Source organism: Manis javanica, chromosome 3 (assembly GCF_040802235.1).
Source record: "Manis javanica isolate MJ-LG chromosome 3, MJ_LKY, whole genome shotgun sequence".
Taxonomy (NCBI): Eukaryota; Metazoa; Chordata; class Mammalia; order Pholidota; family Manidae; genus Manis; species Manis javanica.
Window position 1 is genome coordinate 91,058,630 of NC_133158.1, and position 13,922 is coordinate 91,072,551.

A 13,922-nucleotide genomic window follows, 5' to 3' on the forward strand; every position below is an offset into this window, starting at 1 on the left:
TAAGAATATTTATATAAAATAAAGAATTTAAGACTATTGCCTATTAAATGTTTTCCTTTTTTTCCCAGCATCAAGGTAAATTATTAAGTAAGCACTTATTTAGTGGACATCAATCTTTATTTGCATTCATAGACATCAAACTTTATTCATATAATAGTATTTTAACATGAATGAAAATGACAAATACATACCAATCATCTATGTTTGAAATGTTTGAATTTTAGGCTATTTGAAATAGAATAGGAGAAAATGACTAGCTTTAATGTCTGCCATGATAACTGCCTCAACCACAAAACTTAAAGAGCAGTCTATCTAGGACCAGTCAGTGTTTTATAATTATTATTTTCTAAGTGAAGGGATAATTATCTAAATCTTGTGTTACTCTGAATATTTTAATTGATAGTCATGTCTGTCCTGATTTCCAGGAAATTAAATTAGTCAAATATTTATTTTTATGAAATAAAAAATTAAAGTTTACATTGAGTTTGGATATTTATTTTAAGATCAAAGCAGAAAATTTATAAGTAGTATATATTTTGTTAGTTGCTTAGTAACCTTGTGATATGAAAATTTAGGGATTAGTTTTATAATTTACTTTGTGTATAATATTTTGAGGATTTTAATAATCCATTATTGTCTTTTAGGTACAATCTGCTATGTTCTGTTATTGCTGTGTGCCCTCTGAGCAGTAATGCAATTATTATTTTTAACCATCCCCAAGATTGATCATTGTTGACAACACATCTTTACAGAATTCTGTCTGTGGTTAAAGCACTCAACAGTTTCTCCAGACGAGGAAAAATAAACAAGGCAAATATGCCATTCTATATGTTACTTTGGTTGTTATAGATACTTGTAATTTATGTCCAAAATTAAAAGTAATTGAGATTTTCTAATAATGACATACCACAAAAATAAAAAAAATAAAATTCAACTATTTTTATTATTTCTCTATTAACCTCCATTACATATGTTTTATTAAATATTTGGTTCACTGTATGTGTGTGTTTACACACTGAATATATATGAAATTGTTAAAGACTTCTTTAAGGGAGTTAAAAATAAATATACCCATTGTAAAATGAAGAAAGCATAGAAAACATCTAATATAAGACTATAGTTCAAAAGCCCAAATTTCAAGGAACTTAAATATTTTCAAAAGACTAATTAAACAGAAAAAATATAGGAATAAGGAGAATAAGTAGAAATAAATATTAAGACTGAAGCTTAGTCAGGAAGGGCTAAGCAATGCTTCAGTAATTGATCTGAAACTTTAGTGGCTTGAGGCAGGAAACATTAACTTCTCCAGCATAGAGCAGAATTGCCCCCAAAATTGTGTTAGGTGATGCTCATGCTATAGACAACAGAAAAATAATCCAATGATTTATCATTTATATAAATATTCAATATGTTATTGTTGTAACCCCAGCAATAATTCAATGTAAGAAAATAATATATAACATTGTTAAGAAAACAATCTTCAATCTTGATGAAATTCTACTTTGTTTTAGTTAGAGAGGATAGTGTAGCATATGCTATGGTATTAAACAGTCTCAGCACTTTTAACAGCGAAACATGAGTCCAATTTTCTCATCCTTTCACCTCATATAACTTGAGGTAATGTTGTGGCCATATTTATTATGGGCATTCAAGGGCCCATACTAATGTTAGCTTTATCTCAACATGTGTTTTTACAAATGCTCAAGCCACTGAAGGTTGAGATCAATTACTAACGCATTTCTTAGCCCTTCCTAAATTAAATTGCCTACTAGTTCTTAAATCTTTTGTCCAGATATGGCTATGATACTCTGCTCTCAATTCTTTGGCTAAAATGAGTTCCAGGGCCAGTACTTAACCATGCCTGGATAGAAAAATTCAAGAATATAACAGAATTCTGATGATTATTACAAGGGATTAAAAAAGCAAAATGACACTAAAGAATAAAAATTTTAACATATTTTTTCTTCAACTCTTCTTATTCATATTATTACAACTATGTATGTGTGTGCATATGCACACAGAAACAATTGTTTGCTGTTAATGGTGTTATGTATTATCACTTTTGTATGTGTTCATATTCATTTTATTTTTACTTTTAATATTTCAAGTAAGAATGTCTTGATTGATGTTACTGTACTACATGTCACACCTATTCTTACCTGGGAATATTTTATAAATTCTGCCCTATGAGACAAGCTACTGTTGTTAGTGAAATATACAGAACAACCCTGACAGTGATTGAGAAAAATCAGTTTCATCAGAACTTTGTACTCTAGAGATACCACAAAATTGTTCTAAAGAAAAGCTGTCATTGATCTATTTTTTTATCATGACACAAGGAAAATGTACAATTCCATACACACTTATCCATCTCATTCCGTTTCATTCACTCTACTCACCAAGGAAAGACAAAACTTCTCCATCTATATTTCATTGATCAATGCTTTATAAAAGTTTGGTTAATATATTTTTACCTTCAAGTTTTATACTATAATTATTACAGATAATATTATAATCCTTTTTGTTTTAGGTTATTTTGTAGCTAGATAGGAAGTGTAAATAAATCAATGAGATTTAATTATGAAGATTCTCAATATTTTTTTGAAGTAATAAAAAGGAAAAATACATATTCTGAAGTTTAAACCAGTACCATCAATAAGCTACTCACCACTACTTTGTCATATTATTAAATAATTATACATAATTCTGTAATGCTATTGATTTCCAACTTAGTTCATGAAAAAAAATCACAGAAAGCTAGAAAGGAAATGGATTCCATTATTTTCATGAATGTCATTGAAACTACTGGTGGAGTAGGACTTCTTAAAAAATTGAGACAGAAGTGTCATTCCATAAAGAAATCTGAGATTTTTATCTACAACTGACAACACAATATCATGTGAAATTCTTTTTTCTTTCATACTTCTTTCTCTCTCTTCTTTCTGTTTTTGTATGCTTCTGGTATATCAGGGTAATATTGGACTCTTATAATTAGTTAGGAAGTCTTCCTCCAATTTTTCTTTCCCAGAAGAGATTGTATAAAATTGCCATTATTCTTTCTTCGAATGTTTGGTAAAAGTATCCAGTGAAACCACCATTGATCTTGGAGGTTTCATCTTTCAGAACTTTTAAATCATAGATCTAATGTCCTTAATACTTTTGCAACTTTTCCAGTTATATATTGCATCTTGTCTGGAATTTTGTCATTTGTGATTTTCGAGGAATTGGTCCATGTCTTTAAGTTGTCAAATATGAATGTAAAATTATTCATGTTCTCTCATAATTAATTAATAAATTAATTTCATGTTGTGTTGCATTTATTTGGGGATTTAGGGATCACAATCCAAAGAGGTACAGATTGAGGTAGCAACCCAAATTGTACTCCCAGCTGCCAGAAAAGTTGAGGGGTTTTAAAGGTAAACAACAGATGTTAATTCATTTACATAAATTGTTTTGAACATTTTGTGTTTGGAACCCGCAGAGAAGTTTGCACATTATTTGGTTTCTGGTTGCACATCAGGCAAGTGTCCATATAGGTCCATTAACAATTGGTACTCTTGGGAATGCGGTCTGGCACTCTTCTGACATGAGACTGCCACCATGTGCAGATTCCATTTCCTTAGTGGCCTCCCGGCTCCATTTTTACTTCCCTTAGCCATGCTGACTCCATTTTTATTTGTTTGTCACATGGCACACTATGCTTGCAACTACCCCAGCTTTGGGGACATGTATCTTACTCGACTGAACCACTCCCACAGCTGTATGGCAGTGCTCAGGCCTTGAATTTTCTAGGGGTTCACCACCCATCTTCTCCCTCACAGATGTTACAGCAAAGCCTGCAGACTATACTACAAAGCTTGTCTTGGGCAACTGCTAGACCAGTCCATTTCTTCACCCTTCCGTCACAATCTTAAGAGTATATAGAGAGGCCTAAACTGGGCTCAGTCATGTATATGGTTCAGATGGACTCAGTACATTTCTCATGGCTATGTCCTTGTGGCAGCTTCCCAGAGCAGGAAAGCAAGCAGGATGCACATTCCAAGGACAGGGGAGGAGAGGAGAAGCCTGTGGTTCTCAAGGTCTAGCTCGTGGGTGCATGAGGGGTCATGTCTACTCAAGCACCTCCCCCAGCAGAAGCTCAGGGCTTGGACTCTGGGCAGCTCCATCAGCTGGCATTAGCCCAGGCCAGTGGCAGAAGCTGCTGGCATCCTGACAGCCATGAGGGCCCCTGGGCTTCTGAAGGAGGGTTCACACCCAGGGGATCCCTGTTGGCAGCAAGCCATGAAGGATTGGGGGATGGATGCCACAGGTAAAATGCCTCCTACGCTTTTCTATGTGGCCACCTTCACATTTTCTGCTCCAGTCAGTTGCTGCAGCTTCTTAGTTATTCTCCAGAGTGCTCAGGGCTATTTTCATCAGTTTGTGATTGTTTTTTCTTCTTTTTTTATTAAGGTATCATTGATATACAATCAAATGAGCAACAGTGTGGTTACTAGATTCCCCCCAATTATCAATTCCCCCCCACATATCCCATTATAGTCACTGTACATCAGAATAGTAAGATGCTATAGAGTCACTACTTGTCTTCTCTGTGCTATACTTCCTTCCTTGTGCACCCCCCTACATTATGTGTGCTAATCATAGTGCCCCTTAGCCCCCTTATCCCTCTCTTCCCACCCATCCTCCCCAGTCCCTTTCCCATTGGTAACTGTTAGTCCATTCTTGGGTTCTGTGAATCGGCTGCTGTTTTGTTCCTTCAGTTTTGCTTCGTTGCTATACTTCACAAATGCAGAAATCATTTGGCACTTGTCTTTCACCACCTAGTTTATTTCACTGAGCATAATATCCTCCAGTTCCATCCATGTTATTGCAAATGGTAGGATTTGCTTTCTTTTAATGGCTGAATAATAATCCATTTCGTATATGTACCAGCTCTTGTTTATCCATTCATCTACTGATGGACAACACTTAGGTTGCTTCCATTTCTTGGCTATTGTAAAAAGTGCTGCGATAAACATACAGGTGCATGTGTCTTTTTGAATCTTTGTGCCTGTTTTCCTAGAGTAAATTCCAAGGAGTGAGATTCTGGGTCAAATGGTATTTCTATTTTTAGTATTTTGAGTGACCTCCATACGGCTTTCCACAGTGCTTGAACTAATTTACGTTTCCACCAACAGTTAGAAGGGTTTCCCTTTCTCTGCATCCTTGCCAGCATTTGTTGTTTGTCTTTTGGATGTTGACCATCCTTACTGGTGTGAGGCGATATCTCATTGTAGTTTTAATTTGCATTTCTCTGATGATTAGAGATGTGGAGCAACTTTTCATGTACCTGTTGGCCATCTGAATTTCTTCTTTGGACTATTGTCTCTCTTCATATCCCCCACCCATTTTTTAATCACGTTATTTGCTTTTTGGGTGTTGAGGCATGTGAGCTCTTTATATATTTTGAATATCAAACCATTATCAGATATGTCATTTACAAATATATTCTCCCATACTGTAGGATGCCTTTTTGTTGTACTGATGGTGTCCTTTGCTGTGCAGAAGATTTTAGTTTGATATAGTCCCACTTGTTCATTTTTGCTTTTGTTTCTCTTTCCTGGGGAGATAAGCTCATGAAAAAGTTGCTCATGCTTATATTCAAGAGAGTTTTGCCTATATTTTTTTCTAGAATTTTTATGGTTTCATGATTTACATTCAGATCTTTGATCTATTTCAAGTCTAATTTTGTGTATGGAGTTAGACTGTAATCCAGTTTCATTCTCTTGCATGTAGGTGTCCAGTTTTGCCAACACCAGTTATTGAAGAGGCTGTCATTTCACCATTGTATGTCCATGGCTCCTTTATTATATATTAATTGACCATATATGCTTGGATTTATATCTGGGCTCTCTAGCCTGTTCCATTGGTCTTTGGTTCTGTTCTTGTGCCAATACCAAATTGTTTTGATTACTGTGGCTTTGTAGTACAGCTTGAAGTTGGGAAGCATAATCCTCCCAGATTTATTTTTCCTTCTCAGATTTGCCATGGCTATTCAGGATCTTTTGTGGCTCCATATGAATTTTAGAACTATTTGCACTAGTTCGTTGAAGAATGCTGTTGTTGTTTTGATAAGGATTGCATTGAAACTGTAGGCAGGATGGCCGTTTTGACAATATTAATTCCTCCTATCCATGAGAATGGGATGTGTTTCCATTTATTGGTATCATCTGTAATTTCTCTCATGAGTGTTTTATAGTTTTCAGGGTATACATCTTTCACTTCCTTGATTAGGTTTATTCCTAGGTATTTTATTCTTTTTGATGCAATTTTGAATAGAATTTTTTTCTGATTTCTCTTTCTGCTAGTTCATCACTAGTGTATAGGTATACAACAGATTACTGTGTATTAATTTTGTATGCTGCAACTTTGCTCAGTTCAGATAGTAGATCTAATAGTTTTGGAGTGGATTCTTTAGGTTTTTTTGTGTACAATATCATGACATCTGCAAGCAGGGACAGTTTAACTTCTTGCCAATCTGGATGCCTTTTATTTTTTTGTGTTGTCTGATTGCCATGGCTAGGATCTCCAGAACTATATTGAATAATACTGCGGAGAGTGGAAATTCTTGTCTTGTTCCCAATCTTAAGCTTCTTGCTGTCAAGTATGATGTTGGCTTTTGGTTTGTCACATATGGCCTTTATTATGTTGAGGTACTTGCCCTCTATACCTATTTTGTTGAGAGTTTTTATCATGAATGAGTGCTGAATTTTATCAAATGCTTTTTCATCATCTATGGAGGTGATCATGTGATTTTTGTCCTTTTTATTGATATAGTGGATGATGTTGATGGATTTTTGAATGTTGTAACATTCTTGGATCCCTGGCATGAATCCCACTTGATCATGATGTTTGATCCTCAGTAACGTATTTTTGGAAACGGTTTGCTAATATTTTGTTGAGTATTTTTGCATCTATGTTCATCAGGGATACTGGTCTGTAGTTTTCTTTTTTTGTGGTGTCTTTGCCTGATTTTGGTATTAGAGTGATGCTGTCTTCATAGAATGAGTTTTGAAGTATTCTCTCCTCTTCTATTTTTTGAAAAACTTTAAGGAGTATGGGTTTTATGTCTGCTCTAAATGTCTAATAAAATTCAGCAGTGAATACATCTGGTTTTGGGGTTTTGTTCTTGGGTAGTTTTATGAATACTGATTCAATTTCATTGTTGATAATTGGTCTGTTCATATTTTCTGTTTCTTCATGGGTCAGACTTGGAAGACTGTGTTTTTCTAGAAACTTGTCCATTTCTTCTAGGTTATCCAATTTGTTAGCATATAATTTTTTATTGTCTTCTCTAGTAATTCTTTATATTTCTGTGGTGTCCATGGTGATTTTTCCTTTCTCATTTCTGATTCTGTTTGTGTGTGTAGATTCTCTTTTTTTATTGGTAAGTCTGGCTAGCAGCTTATGTATTTGTTTATTCTCTCAAAATACCAGCTCTTGGTTTCATTGATATTTTCTATTGTTTTATTCTTCTCAATTTTATTTATTTCTTCTCTGATCTTTATTATGTCCCTCCTTCCACTAAATTTGGGCCTCATTTGTTCTTCTTTCCCACTTTCAATAATTGTGAATTTAGACTGTTCATTTGGGATTGTCCTTCCTTCTTAAAATAGGCCTGAATTGATATGTGCTTTCCTCTTAAAACTGCCTTCACTGCCTCCCACAGAAGTTGGGGTGTCACAGTTTTGTTTTCATTTGTCTCCATATATTGCTGGAAGTCTGTTCTAATTTGGTCATTTGTCCATTGATTTTTTAGGAGCATGTTGTTAAGCCTCCATATGTTTGGAACCTTTTTGTATTCCTTGTACAATGTATTTCTAGTTTCATACCTTTGGGATCTGAGAAGTTGGTTGGTACAATTTCAGTCTTTTTAAATTTGCTGAGGCTCTTTTTGTGGCCCAGTATGTGATCTATTCTGGAAAATGTTCCATGTGCCCTTGAAAAGAATGTATATCCTGATGCTCTTGGGTCTGTCAGGTCCATCTGTTCTAATGTGTTGTTCAGTGACTCTGTCGCCTTACTTATTTTCTGTCTGGTTGATCTGTCCTTTGGAGTGAGTGTAGTGTGGAAGTCTCCTAAAATGAATGCATTTCATTCTTTTCCCCCTTAAGTTATGTTAGTATTTGTTTCACATATGTAGGTGCTCCTGCATTGGGTGCATAAATATTTATAATGGTTATATCCTCTTGTTGGACTGACCCCTTTATCAATATGTAATGTCTTTCATTGTTTCTTGTTACTTTCTTTGTTCTGAAGTCTATTTTTTCTGAAACAAGTACTGCAACACCAGCTTTTTTCTCCCCATTGTTTGCATGAAATATCTTTTTCCATCCCTTCACTTTTAGTCTGTGTATGTCTCTGGGTTTGAAGTGAGTCTTCTGTAGGCAGCATATAGATGGGTCTTGCTTTTTTATCTGTTTTGTAACTGTATGTCTTTTGATTGGTTCATTCAGTCATTTACATTCAGGGTGATTATCTATAAATGTTTATTTATTGCAGGCTTTGCATTCATAGTTACCAAAGGTTCAAGAGCAACTTCTTTACTATCTAACAGTCTACCTTAACTCACTATAATAACACAGTCTGATGATTCTTTTGTCTCTCCCTTCTTTTTCTTCCTCCTCCACTCTTTTTATGTAAGGTGTCATATTCTGTACTCTTTGTGTATATCTTGAGTGACTTTGTGGGTAGCTCATATAATTTTGCATTTGGTTTGTGTTTAGTTGTTCTACTTCCTTTACTGTGGTTTATTTTCTCTGGTGACAGCTATTTACTCTTAGGCACACTTCCATCTAGAGTAGTCCCTTTAAAATGCACTATAGAGGTGGTTTGTGACAGGTAATTTCCCTCAACTTTTCCTTATCTGGGAATTGTGTAATCCCTCCTTCATATTTAAATGATAATCTTTCTGGATAGAGTATGCTTGGTTCTAGGCCCTTCTGTTTCATTGAATTGAATATGTCATGCCACTCCCTTCTGGCCTATAAGGTTTCTGCTGAGAATTCTGCTGATAGCCTGATGGGTTTTCCTTTGTAGGTGATCTTTCTCTCTCCCTGGCTGCTTTTAATACTCTGTCTTGTCCTTGATCTTTGCCATTTTAATTATTATATGTCTTGGTGTTGTCCTCCTTGGGTCCCTTGTGTTGGGACATCTGTGGACTTCTATGTCCTAAGAGACTATTTCTTTCCTCTGATTGATGAAGTTTTCAGCATTTATTTCTTCAAATACTCTTTCTATCCCTTTCTCTCTCTCCCTTTCTGGTGCCACTATAATGCAAATATTGTTTATTTGGACTGGTCACACAGTTCTCTTAATATTCTTTCATTCCTAGAGATCCTTTTTTCTTTTTATGCTTCAGCTTCTCTGTATTTCTGTTTTCTGATTTCTATTCCATTCACTATTTCCCTCCTTCACCTAATCTGGTTTTAAATCCCTCCATTTTTTGTTTCATTTCAGTTATCGTCCTCCTGAATTCATCTCTTAGCTCTTGAATATTTTTCTGTAGCTCCACTAGTGTGCTTATGCTTCATTTTGAATTCTTTTTCAGGAAGATTGATGATTTAAGTTTCACAGAGCCCTCTTTCTGGTGTTTGAGGGATTTTGGATTGTACAAGGTTCTTCTACCTTCTCATAGTCCTGGAGCTATGGGAGTGGTCACCAGCGAATGGCATGGGTGTCATCTGGGAGGACAAAGTCCCTTCCTGCTTGCCAGTTGCCATGCCTGCCTCCACTGTCTGTGCCAGTTAACCACATGCATGGAGCAGCCTCTGGGTTAATCCCCTAAACTGCCATTGGTGGGGTGACCCTTAGGATGGCCTAGGGCAATGGCTGGATTCACAGGTGAGTGGCACCAGTTCTGCTCCAATAACAAGTCCCCTTCATGGCTCCCAGTCTCATCGCCTATCTCCACTGTCTGTGCCAGTCAACCATGCGCAAGGAGCAGTGTCTGGTTCTGGACCGTTTAGCCACGTGCAGGGAGAAGCCTCTGCATTAAGCTGTGTAGTTGCTGTAGGCAGGGCTTCTGCAATGGTTGGGACAGCTGGTTTGTTGTATATGCTGGCAGGGATGAAGGAGCAGCAGGCTTCATATCCCAGTGAGGGACTTTGGGGCTGCATTGCCAACCAGGGGGATAGAGTGCCTGAAGTTCCTGAAAGTTCCCGACTTGTTGAGCTATGTGTGCCATGACAATTTTGTCCACCTGTTCCTTCTCCTACACCTTTGCCCCTTAAGCAGCCCTCTGACTGTTGAGAGGTTCCTTAAAGCACCTGGTTTTCTTTTGTCCCAGGACAGACAATTGTGTGAACCTGTTTGCAGTCTTAGTCTCAGACTTTGTTTTTCAGCTCCTCTAATCTCCAGAACACCATGCAAAGTGGTTCTGCACTCCCAGGGTAAATTTCTAGGGCTTGGTACTTAGCAGTCCTATGTTTCCACTCCCTCCCCACTCTGATTCTTTTCCTCCTGCTGGTGAGCTGGGGTTGGGGGAGTGCTTGGGTCCCACTGGGTTGCATTTGGTTAGTGTTTAGTTGAAACTTTTTACCTTACCCTTATCCATGAGATGTTGACTTCTCCCAGATGTAGACTGGCTGGTGTACTGTTACTTCTGGTCACTCCTTTAGGAATAGTTGTATTTGCTGTATTTTCAAAATATGTGTGGTTTTTGGAGGAGATTTCCACCACACTACTCACGCTGCCATCTTTTACTCATTATTTTTTAATGGCTTCAGGGACTGTTGTGGTATGTTGTTTCTCCTGATATTGGTGATTTTGTCTTCTTTTTTTTTATCTTCACCAATATCACTAGAACTTTATCAAAGTCAATTGGTTATTGAAATTCATGTTTCATTGATATTCTGTATCATCATTCTTCTCTCTCTGATATTGTTGATTTCTGCTCTTATCTTTGTCCTTATTTCTTTAAGTTCTTATTTCCTCATTACCCCTTGGTTCATGAGACAAGAAATTAGATGATTGATTTCAGAGTTTTCCTCTTTACTAAGGTAAGCATTTAATGCTTTAAATTTTCCTCTAAGCATTGCTTTGTCTGTATCACATAAATTTTACTATATTGTTTTTCAAATTTGTATTTAGTTCTATATATTAAGTTTATTTATATTCCTTTAAACCATGGATTATTTAGAAATTATTTAATTCAAAGTATTTGGAGATTTGTCTATCTTTGTTATCAATCTCTACTTTCACTTTAGGGAATATACTCTGTGATTTTAATTATTTCACGTATGTTAAGGCTTATTTTATTTTTTGCAAATTTTGTTCAATATTCCATGGGAACTTGAAAGAATATGTATTTTGTTGATGAATGGAGTTTTCCTCAGTATCAGTTAGATCCTGTTGTCTGGTGATATTCACTTTTATATCCTTATTAACTTTGTATTTAGTGTTTCTATAAATTGTGAGATGTGGTGTTGAAATACTCAATTCTAAATGTGGTATGTCTATGTTTTAAGTATGTCAGCTTTTGTTACTGTGTTTTAAAGCTCTGGTCTTTTATGAATACATATTGAGAATTGCTATATCTTCTTGATAGGTCTCACTTTTCATTATGTAATGTCTCACTTCATCTCCAATGAATTTTTTTACCTAAAATTTCCTTTATCTGATATTAACATACTCTTTTTAAATTAAATTTTTCATGGTATAATTTTTTAGATATCTTATTTGCAAACAATCTATATTGGTAAGTTTGAAGTTAAAGTTTCTTGTAGACAGAATATAGTTGATTGTATTTTTTTATACATTGTTAATCTTTGTCTTATTTGGTGTATTTAGACATTCATATTTAATGTAATTATTATACTAGAGTTTCAGATTGCCTTTTTATTATTTGCTTTTTGTTTTCTGTTATGTGTTTTTTTGTATTTTTGTAGATTACTTGAATATTTTTATGTTTCCATTTTGTGTTATTTATAAATTCTTTGATATTTTGCTTTGTGAAGTTTTCTTAGGGGTTGATGCAGGTATTACCACGTACATATATATGTAAACATATATTACAACAGCTTATTACTGTTAATGTTTTACCACTTTGTATGAAGCAAAAAAAATCTTACTTTCACTTAGGTCTTTACCAACATAACTTAAAACATGTTTCTTAAATATTCCTTCTATATACATTGAGTAATGCATCTGATCATTTTGCTTGAGCTACAAAATATAATTTTTAAAAACTCATGAGGGAAAGATACTTTATTATGTGAACTCAATTCTATTGTTCTACTTTTCTGTTATAAAGTAGGACCTATATTTATTTTGCTGTCATTTTGTTTTCTGTTGTGAAAGCAAATTTTATGCATTCTTTATTGCTTGATCTTTAACAAAAACATTCCTTTAGCTTTTCCTTGTCTGTGAATATTTTTATTTCTTCTGTGTTCCTGAAGGAGAGTTTTGAGTTTGACGGTTCTCTTTTACCATTTGAAAAATGTGAAGAGTAGATCTTGAAAGTCCTCACCACAAGAAGAAAAATGTAAGTATGGCGATAGATGTTAACTAGACAAACAAAATTTTTTAAAATGTGCCACTTTCTTCTGGTTTCTTGGGAGGCACATTGAAATCTGTTTCATTCTAACTGGTGTTCATTGTAAAGGAATGTAACATTTTTCTTAACTGTTTTTATGTTTTTTTTCTTTAGTTTTACTAAGTTTAATTATTTTTCCTAGTGTGTACTTACTAGGTTTTTCCTAATGAGAATATATTCAGCTTCTCAAATTGATTTTTGCAGAAATTTTATGAAAGTCATTTTAAATCTTTGTTGGATAATTCCAAAATCAGATTAAACTCAGTATTGGCATCAGTTTATCTTCTTTGCTTTACTTAAATTCTAGGTCACCTTCATTTTGCCATGTTGAATGGTTTTCAACTGTACCCTGATCGTTTTGGTTATTACCTTGGGAGTATCTCATTTCAATCCGCTATATTTACTTGTATTTTATCATTCAGCCATTTTATTCAGATTTGTCACTTTCATACTTTCCTACATTGGTGTGCTTTACTTACATGACAGATTAGTTTTCTGAGGCTTTGTAAGACTATTCTAGTATACTTCATTCTTCTGAGGGTACAGCTCCTTTTGAGTCCTTGCTAAAGACAATTACAGAGGCAGTAGGAACTTCCCTGGATTACTTGATTTTGCTGGGCAAACTTCAAAGGCTTTTAGGGCAAATCCACTCAGACTGATTATCCTTATTCTGCTAGGTGGAGTGTCCAGGAGACACCAACATTACTGCCGATGTTGTGCACAGTTGGATCATATACCAGGACAACAGTTGTGGAGCAAGGATTAGAACAGCCTGAGTTTTCACTGCTGTCATTGCCAGTGGCTAGGACCACCTGCTGGGGGGTTTCCCACTAGATCTCTGTTAGGCTTCCTTTTTCAAAGTCTTTTTTCCAGAGAGAAAAGGCTTTTGAGGATGTTTTACTTCTGCCTGTTGACATTATCAAGTTGCAGTCACCTCCAACATATAGCCTTGGCTTTTATGGGAAACAGAAGATCCAGGGAACTCAGCACATTCTTGTTACTCATCTTGAAGTGGCTAGTCAGCCCACCTTCTTTCCAGCTTTCAAAACCCTGTTACCATTATCTTTTAAATAACTTCCAGACTATTTACTTAGAAGGAAAAACTGTGAAAGCAAATCTGTGCCATGTTTTTCTGGGACCAGAAGTCATATTAATGTATTTTTTAAAACAGTATCTTTAGTCTTATTTTTTTAATGCTGTCTATCTATTCTATACTCTGAGCAATACTGAAACTATATAGTGACTGATTCTACCCAACTCCCTCTCTTCTCCAAACTATCTCATTTCAATCCCTTATATTATCTTACTGTCAACTTTTATACTTCTTAATGAGCTTAAATTCCTGTCT